The sequence below is a fragment of the Copidosoma floridanum genome, unplaced genomic scaffold (genome assembly GCF_036245765.1).
Source record: "Copidosoma floridanum isolate Cflo_tuat_1 unplaced genomic scaffold, Cflo_Japanese_pri ptg000006l, whole genome shotgun sequence".
In the NCBI taxonomy this organism is placed as follows: Eukaryota; Metazoa; Arthropoda; class Insecta; order Hymenoptera; family Encyrtidae; genus Copidosoma; species Copidosoma floridanum.
Genome location: NW_028321883.1, coordinates 5,815,035 through 5,823,674, shown reverse-complemented (window position 1 = coordinate 5,823,674; position 8,640 = coordinate 5,815,035).

Genomic DNA, 8,640 nt, shown 5'->3' with positions numbered 1-8,640 from the left:
GTAATCATCGGGTCATTGAGTGATAGGCGCTTTTGTTATTATAAATTATTCATTTGATAGAGTGGTCAGTCAGCGTTTGGGTTATTGGGTGATAGACGCTTGTGATATTAAAAATCCTTAATGCAACAGAGTGGACGGTTATCGCCTCGGGTCATTGGGTGATAGGCGCTTGTGTTCTTAAAAATTATTTATTTAACAAAAATGCCAGTCAGCGCTCTGGGTCATTGGGTGATAGGCACTTGTGTTATTAAAAATTATTTATTTCATAGAGTGATCAGTCAGCGTCGGGGTCATTGGGGGATAGGCGCATGTGTTATTAAAATTTTTTTTTTTATTCACAGAGTGGCTAGTCAGCGCCCTGGGTTATTGGGTGATAGGCGCTTGTGTAATTTAAAATTATTTGTTTAACAGAGTGGCCAGTAGGCGCCTAAAGACACCGAGTGATAGTCACTTGTGTTATTAATAAAATTATTTATTTAACAGAGTTGTCAGTAAGTTTCCTGGTTCATCAGGTGATAGGCGCTTGTGTTATTAAAAATTATTTATACAACACATCGGTCAGTCAGCGCCTAGGTCATTGAATGATAGGCACTTGTGTTATCCAAAGTTCTTCATTTAACAGAGTAAACAGTTATCGCCTTGGGTCATTGGGTGATAGGCGCTTGTGTAATTTAAAATTATTTGTTTAACAGAGTAGCCAGTAGGCGCCTACAGACACTAAGTGACAGGCACTTGTAGTATTAATAAAATTGTTTATTTAACAGAGTTGCCAGTAAGTTTTCTGGTTTATCAGGTGATAGGCGCTTGTGTTATTAAAAATTATTTATACAACACAAGGGTCAGTCAGCGCTCTGGGTCATTAAATGATAGGCACTTGTGTTATTTAAAGTTCTACATTTAACATATTGGACAGTAATCGCCTCAGGTCATTGAGTGATAGGCGCATGTGTTATTAAAAGTTCTCTATTTAACAGAGTGGCCAGTCAGCGCTCTGGGTCATTGGGTGATAGAAGCTTGTGTCATTTAATATTATTTATTTAACAGAGTGGCCAGTAGGCGCCTACATACACTGTTTGACAGGCACTCGTGGTATTAATAAAATTGTTTATTTAACAGAGTTGCCAGTAAATACCTTGGGTCTTTGGGTGATAGGCGCTTGTGTTATTAAAAGTTTTTTATTTAACAGAGTGGACAGTAATTGCTTCGGGTCATTGGGTAATAGGCGCTTGTCTTATTAAGAATTATTCATTTAATAAAGTGGTTAGTCAGCGTCTGGGTCATTGGGGAATATGCGCATGTGTTATTAAATGTTTTTTATTCAACAGAGGGGACAGTAAACGCCTCGGGTCATTGGTTGATAGGCGCTTGTGTTATTAAATGTTTTTTATTTAACGGAGTTGACAGTTATCACCTCGGGTCATTGGGTGATAGGCGCTTGTGTAATTTCAAATTGTTTTTTCAACAGAGTAAGAAGTAGGCGCCTAAGGACACTGAGTGATAGTCACTTGTGTTATTAATATAATTATTTATTCAACAGAGTTGCCATTAAGTTTTCTGGTTCATCAGGTGATAGGCGCTTGTGTTATTAAAAATTATTTATTCAACACAGTGGTCAGTCAGCGCTTGGGTCATTGAATATTAGGCGCTTGTGTTATTTATAATTATTTATTTAACAGACTGTCCAGTCAGCGCTCTGGTTTGTTGGGTGATGGACACTTGTGTTATTGAAAGTTCTTCATTTAACAGAGTGGACAGTAATCGCCTTGGGTCATTTGGTGATATGCACTTGTGTTATTAAAAATTATTTATTTAATAGAGTAGTCAGTCGGCATCTGGGTCATTGTGGGATAGGCGCTCGTGCTATTTAAAATTATTCATTTAACAAAGTGGCCAGTCAGAACCCTGGTTTATTTGGTGATTGGCGCTTGTGTTATTCAAAGTTCTTTATTTAACAGTGTGGACAGTAATCGCTTTAAGTCATTAGGTGATAGGCGCTTTTGTTATTGAATGTTTCTTATTTCACAGAGTGGACAGTAATCATCGGGTCATTGAGTGATAGGCGCTTTTGTTATTATAAATTATTCATTTGATAGAGTGGTCAGTCAGCGTTTGGGTTATTGGGTGATAGACGCTTGTGATATTAAAAATCCTTAATGCAACAGAGTGGACGGTTATCGCCTCGGGTCATTGGGTGATAGGCGCTTGTGTTCTTAAAAATTATTTATTTAACAAAAATGCCAGTCAGCGCTCTGGGTCATTGGGTGATAGGCGCTTGTGTTATTAAAAATTATTTATTTAATAGAGTGATCAGTCAGCGTCGGGGTCATTGGGGGATAGGCGCATGTGTTATTAAATTTTTTTTTTTTATTTACAGAGTGGCTAGTCAGCGCCCTGGGTTATTGGGTGATAGGCGCTTGTGTAATTTAAAATTATTTGTTTAACAGAGTGGCCAGTAGGCGCCTAAAGACACCGAGTGATAGTCACTTGTGTTATTAATAAAATTATTTATTTAACAGAGTTGTCAGTAAGTTTCCTGGTTCATCAGGTGATAGGCGCTTGTGTTATTAAAAATTATTTATACAACACATCGGTCAGTCAGCGCCTAGGTCATTGAATGATAGGCACTTGTGTTATCCAAAGTTCTTCATTTAACAGAGTAAACAGTTATCGCCTTGGGTCATTGGGTGATAGGCGCTTGTGTAATTTAAAATTATTTGTTTAACAGAGTAGCCAGTAGGCGCCTACAGACACTAAGTGACAGGCACTTGTAGTATTAATAAAATTGTTTATTTAACAGAGTTGCCAGTAAAGTTTTCTGGTTTATCAGGTGATAGGCGCTTGTGTTATTAAAAATTATTTATACAACGCAGGGTCAGTCAGCGCTCTGGGTCATTAAATGATAGGCACTTGTGTTATTAAAAGTTCTACATTTAACATAGTGGACAGTAATCGCCTCAGGTCATTGAGTGATAGGCGCATGTGTTATTAAAAGTTCTCTATTTAACAGAGTGGCCAGTCAGCGCTCTGGGTCATTGGGTGATAGAAGCTTGTGTCATTTAATATTATTTATTTAACAGAGTGGCCAGTAGGCGCCTACATACACTGTTTGACAGGCACTCGTGGTATTAATAAAATTGTTTATTTAACAGAGTTGCCAGTAAATACCTTGGGTCTTTGGGTGATAGGCGCTTGTGTTATTAAAAGTTTTTTATTTAACAGAGTGGACAGTAATTGCTTCGGGTCATTGGGTAATAGGCGCTTGTCTTATTAAGAATTATTCATTTAATAAAGTGGTTAGTCAGCGTCTGGGTCATTGGGGAATATGCGCATGTGTTATTAAATGTTTTTTATTCAACAGAGGGGACAGTAAATGCCTTGGGTCATTAGTTAATAGGCGCTTGTGTTATTAAATGTTTTTTATTTAACAGAGTGGCCAGTCAGCGCCCTCGGTTATTGAATGATAGGCGCTTGTGTTATTAAAAGTTTTTTGTTTTACAGAGTACACAGGTATTACCTTGGGTCTTCGGGTGATAGGCGCTTGTGTTACTAAGAGTTCCCTATTTAACAGAGTGGACAGTAATGATCGGGTCATTGGGTGATAGGCGCTTGTGTTATTATGAATTATTTATTTGATAGAGTGGTCAGTCAGCGTTTGGGTTATTGGGTGATAGACGCTTGTGATATTGAAAATCCATAATGCAACAGAGTGGACGGTTATCGCCTCGGGTCATTGGGTGATAGGCGCTTGTATTATTAAATATTTTTTATCCAACAGAGGGGACAGTAATCGCCTTTAGTCATTTAGTAATAGGCGCTTGCGTTATTCTAAGTTCTCCATTTTTTATAGTGGACAGTAATCGCCTCGGGTCATTGGTAGATAGGCGCTTGTGTTATTAAAAATTATTTATTTAATAGAGTGGTCAGTCAGCGTCTGGGTCATTAGGTGATAGGCGCTTTTGTTCTCAAAAGTTCTCTATTTAACAGAGAAGACAGTAATCGCCTCGGGTCATTGGGTAATAGGCGCTTGTGTTATTAAAAATTATTTATTTAACAAAGATGCCAGTCAGCGCTCTGGGTCATTGGGTGATAGGCGCTTGTGTTATTAAAAAATATTTATTTGATAGAGTGGTCAGTCAGCTTCTGGGTCATTGGGAGATAAGCGCATGTGTTATTTAAAATTATTTATTTAACAGAGTGGCCAGTCAGCGCCCTGGAGTATTGGGTGATAGGCGCTTGTGTTATTAAGAATTATTTATTTGATAGAGTGGTCAGTTAGCGTTTGGGTTATTGGGTAATAGACGCTTGTGATATTAAAAATCCTTAATGCAACAGAGTGGACGGTTATCGCCTCGGGTCATTTAGTGATAGGCGCTTGTGTTATTCGAAGTTCTCTATTTAACAGAGTTGACAGTAATCGCTTCGGGTCATTGGGTGATAGGCGCTTGTGATATTAAAAGTTCTTCATTTAACGGAGTAGAAAGTTATCGCCTCGGGTCATTGGGTGATAGGCGCTTGTGTTATTAAAAATTATTTATTTAATAGAGAGGTCAGTCAGCGTCTGGGTTATTGGTGGATAGGCGCATGGGTTATTTAAAATTATTTATTTAACAGAGTGGCCAGTCAGCGCTCTGGGTCATTGGGTGATAGATGCTTGTGTTATTATAAATTATTTATTTAATAGAGTGGTCAGTCAGCTTCTGGGTCATTGGGAGATAGGCGCATGTGTTATTTAAAATCATTTATTTAACAGAGTGGCCAGTCAGCGCCCTGGGTTATTGGATGATAGGCGCTTGTGTTATTAAAAATTATTTATTTGATAGAGTGGTCAGTCAGCCTTTGGGTTAATGGGTGATAGACGCTTGTAATATTAAAAATCCTTAATGCAACAGAGTGGACGACTATCGCCTCGGGTCATTGGGTAATAGGCGCTTGTGTTATTGAATATTTTTTATCCAACAGAGGGGACAGTAATCGCCTTGGGTCATTTAGTGATAGGCGCTTCTGTTATTCAAAGTTCTACATTTAACATAGTGGACAGTAATCGCCTCGGGTCATTGAGTGATAGGAGCTTGTGTTATTAAAAGTTCTCTATTTAACAGAGTGGACAGTAATCGCTTAGGGTCACTGGGTGATAGGCGCTTGTGTTATTGAAAATTATTTATTTAATAGAGTGGCCAGTAGGCGCCTAAAGACACTGAGTGATAGTTACTTGTGTTGTTAATAAAAGTATTTATTAAAACTTGTTGCCAGTAAGTTCCCTGGTTTATAAGGTAATAGGCGCTTGTGTTATTAAAAATTATTTATACATTACAGGGGTCAGTCAGCGCTCTGGGTCATTGAATGATAGGCACTTGTGTTATTAAAAGTTCTTTATTTAACAGAGTAGACAGTTATTGCCTTGGGTCATTGGGTGATAGGCGCTTGTGTAATTTAAAATTATTTGTTTAACAGAGTAGCCAGTAGGCGCCTACAGACACTAAGTGACAGGCACTTGTAGTATTAATAAAATTTTTTATTTAACAGAGTTCCCAGTAAGTTTTCTGGTTCATCAGGTGATAGGCGCTTGTGTTATTAAAAATTATTTATACAACACAGGGGTCAGTCAGCGCTCTGGGTCATTGAATGATAGGCACTTGTGTTATTGAAAAATCTACATTTAACATAGTAGACAGTAATCGCCTCAGGTCATTGAGTGATAGGCGCTTGTGTTATTAAAAATTATTCATTTAATAGAGTAATCAGTCAGCGTCGGGGTCATTGGGGGATAGGCGCATGTGTTATTAAAATTTTTTTTTTATTTACAGAGTGGTCAGTCAGCACCCTGGGTTATTGGGTGATAGGCGCTTGTGTCATTAAATATTTTTTATTTAACAGAGGGAACAGTAATCGCCTCGGGTCATTGGTTGATAGGCGCTTGTGTTATTAAATGTTTTTTATTTAACAGAGGGGACAGTAAGCGCCTTGGGTAATTGGGTGATAGGCGCTTGTGATACTAAAAGTTCTTTATTTAACGGAGTTGACAGTTATCACCTCGGGTCATTGGATGATAGGCGATTGTGTAATTTAAAATTATTTGTTCAACAGAGTGGCCAGTAGGCGCCTACAGACACTGAGTGACAGGCACTTTTGGTATTAATAAAATTGTTCATTTAACAGAGTTGCCAGTAAGTTTCCTGGTTCATTAGGTGATAGGGGCTTGTGTTATTAAAAATTATTTATTTAACAGAGTGGCCAGTCAGCGCCCTCGGTTATTGCATGATAGGCGCTTGTGTTATTGAAAGTTTTTTATTTTACAGAGTACACAGGTATTACCTTGGGTCTTCGGGTGATAGGCGCTTGTGTTACTAAGAGTTCCCTATTTAACAGAGTGGACAGTAATGATCGGGTCATTAGGTGATAGGCGCTTGTGTTATTATAAATTATTTATTTGATAGAGTGGTCAGTCAGCGTTTGGGTTATTGGGTGATAGACGCTTGTTATATTGAAAATCCTTAATGCAACAGAGTGGACGGTTATCGCCTCGGGTCATTGGGTGATAGGCGCTTGTATTATTAAATATTTTTTATCCAACAGAGGGGACAGTAATCGCCTTTAGTCATTTAGTGATAGGCGCTTGTGTTATTCTAAGTTCTTCATTTTTTATAGTGGACAGTAATCGCCTCGGGTCATTGGGTGATAGGCGCTTGTGTTATTAAAAATTATTTATTTAATAGAGTGGTCAGTCAGCGTCTGGGTCATTAGGTGATAGGCGCTTTTGTTCTCAAAAGTTCTCTATTTAACAGAGAAGACAGTAATCGCCTCGGGTCATTGGGTAATAGGCGCTTGTGTTATTAAAAATTATTTATTTAACAAAGATGCCAGTCAGCGCTCTGGGTCATTGGGTGATAGGCGCTTGTGTTATTAAAAAATATTTATTTGATAGAGTGGTCAGTCAGCTTCTGGGTCATTGGGAGATAAGCGCATGTGTTATTTAAAATTATTTATTTAACAGAGTGGCCAGTCAGCGCCCTGGAGTATTGGGTGATAGGCGCTTGTGTTATTAAAAATTATTTATTTGATAGAGTGGTCAGTTAGCGTTTGGGTTATTGGGTAATAGACGCTTGTGATATTAAAAATCCTTAATGCAACAGAGTGGACGGTTATCGCCTCGGGTCATTTAGTGATAGGCGCTTGTGTTATTCAAAGTTCTCTATTTAACAGAGTTGACAGTAATCGCTTCGGGTCATTGGGTGATAGGCGCTTGTGATATTAAAAGTTCTTCATTTAACGGAGTAGACAGTTATCGCCTCGGGTCATTGGGTGATAGGCGCTTGTGATATTAAAAATTATTTATTTAATAGAGAGGTCAGTCAGCGTCTGGGTTATTGGTGGATAGGCGCATGTGTTATTTAAAATTATTTATTTAACAGAGTGGCCAGTCAGCGCTCTGGGTCATTGGGTGATAGATGCTTGTGTTATTATAAATTATTTATTTAATAGAGTGGTCAGTCATTTTCTGGGTCATTGAGAGATAGGCGCATGTGTTATTTAAAATCATTTATTTAACAGAGTGGCCAGTCAGCGCCCTGGGTTATTGGATGATAGGCGCTTGTGTTATTAAAAATTATTTATTTGATAGAGTGGTCAGTCAGCGTTTGGGTTATTGGGTGATAGACGCTTGTAATATTAAAAATCCTTAATGCAACAGAGTGGACGACTATCGCCTCGGGTCATTGGGTAATAGGCGCTTGTGTTATTGAATATTTTTTATCCAACAGAGGGGACAGTAATCGCCTTGGGTCATTAAGTGATAGGCGCTTGTGTTATTCAAAGTTCTACATTTAACATAGTGGACAGTAATCGCCTCGGGTCATTGAGTGATAGGAGCTTGTGTTATTAAAAGTTCTCTATTTAACAGAGTGGACAGTAATCGCTTAGGGTCACTGGGTGATAGGCGCTTGTGTTATTGAAAATTATTTATTTAATAGAGTGGCCAGTAGGCGCCTAAAGACACTAAGTGATAGTCACTTGTGTTATTAATAAAAGTATTTATTAAAGCTTGTTGCCAGTAAGTTCTCTGGTTTATAAGGTAATAGGCGCTTGTGTTATTAAAAATTATTTATACAACACAGGGGTCAGTCAGCGCTCTGGGTCATTGAATGATAGGCACTTGTGTTATTAAAAGTTCTTTATTTACCAGAGTAGACAGTTATTGCCTTGGGTCATTGGGTGATAGGCGCTTGTGTAATTTAAAATTATTTGTTTAACAGAGTAGCCAGTAGGCGCCTACAGACACTAAGTGACAGGCACTTGTAGTATTAATAAAATTTTTTATTTAACAGAGTTGCCAGTAAGTTTTCTGGTTCATCAGGTGATAGGCGCTTGTGTTATTAAAAATTATTTATACAACACAGGGGTCAGTCAGCGCTCTGGGTCATTAAATGATAGGCACTTGTGTTATTAAAAAATCTACATTTAACATAGTAGACAGTAATCGCCTCAGGTCATTGAGTGATAGGCGCTTGTGTTATTAAAAATTATTCATTTAATAGAGTGATCAGTCAGCGTCGGGGTCATTGGGGGATAGGCGCATGTGTTATTAAAATTTTTTTTTTATTTACAGAGTGGTCAGTCAGCGCCCTGGGTTATTGGGTGATAGGC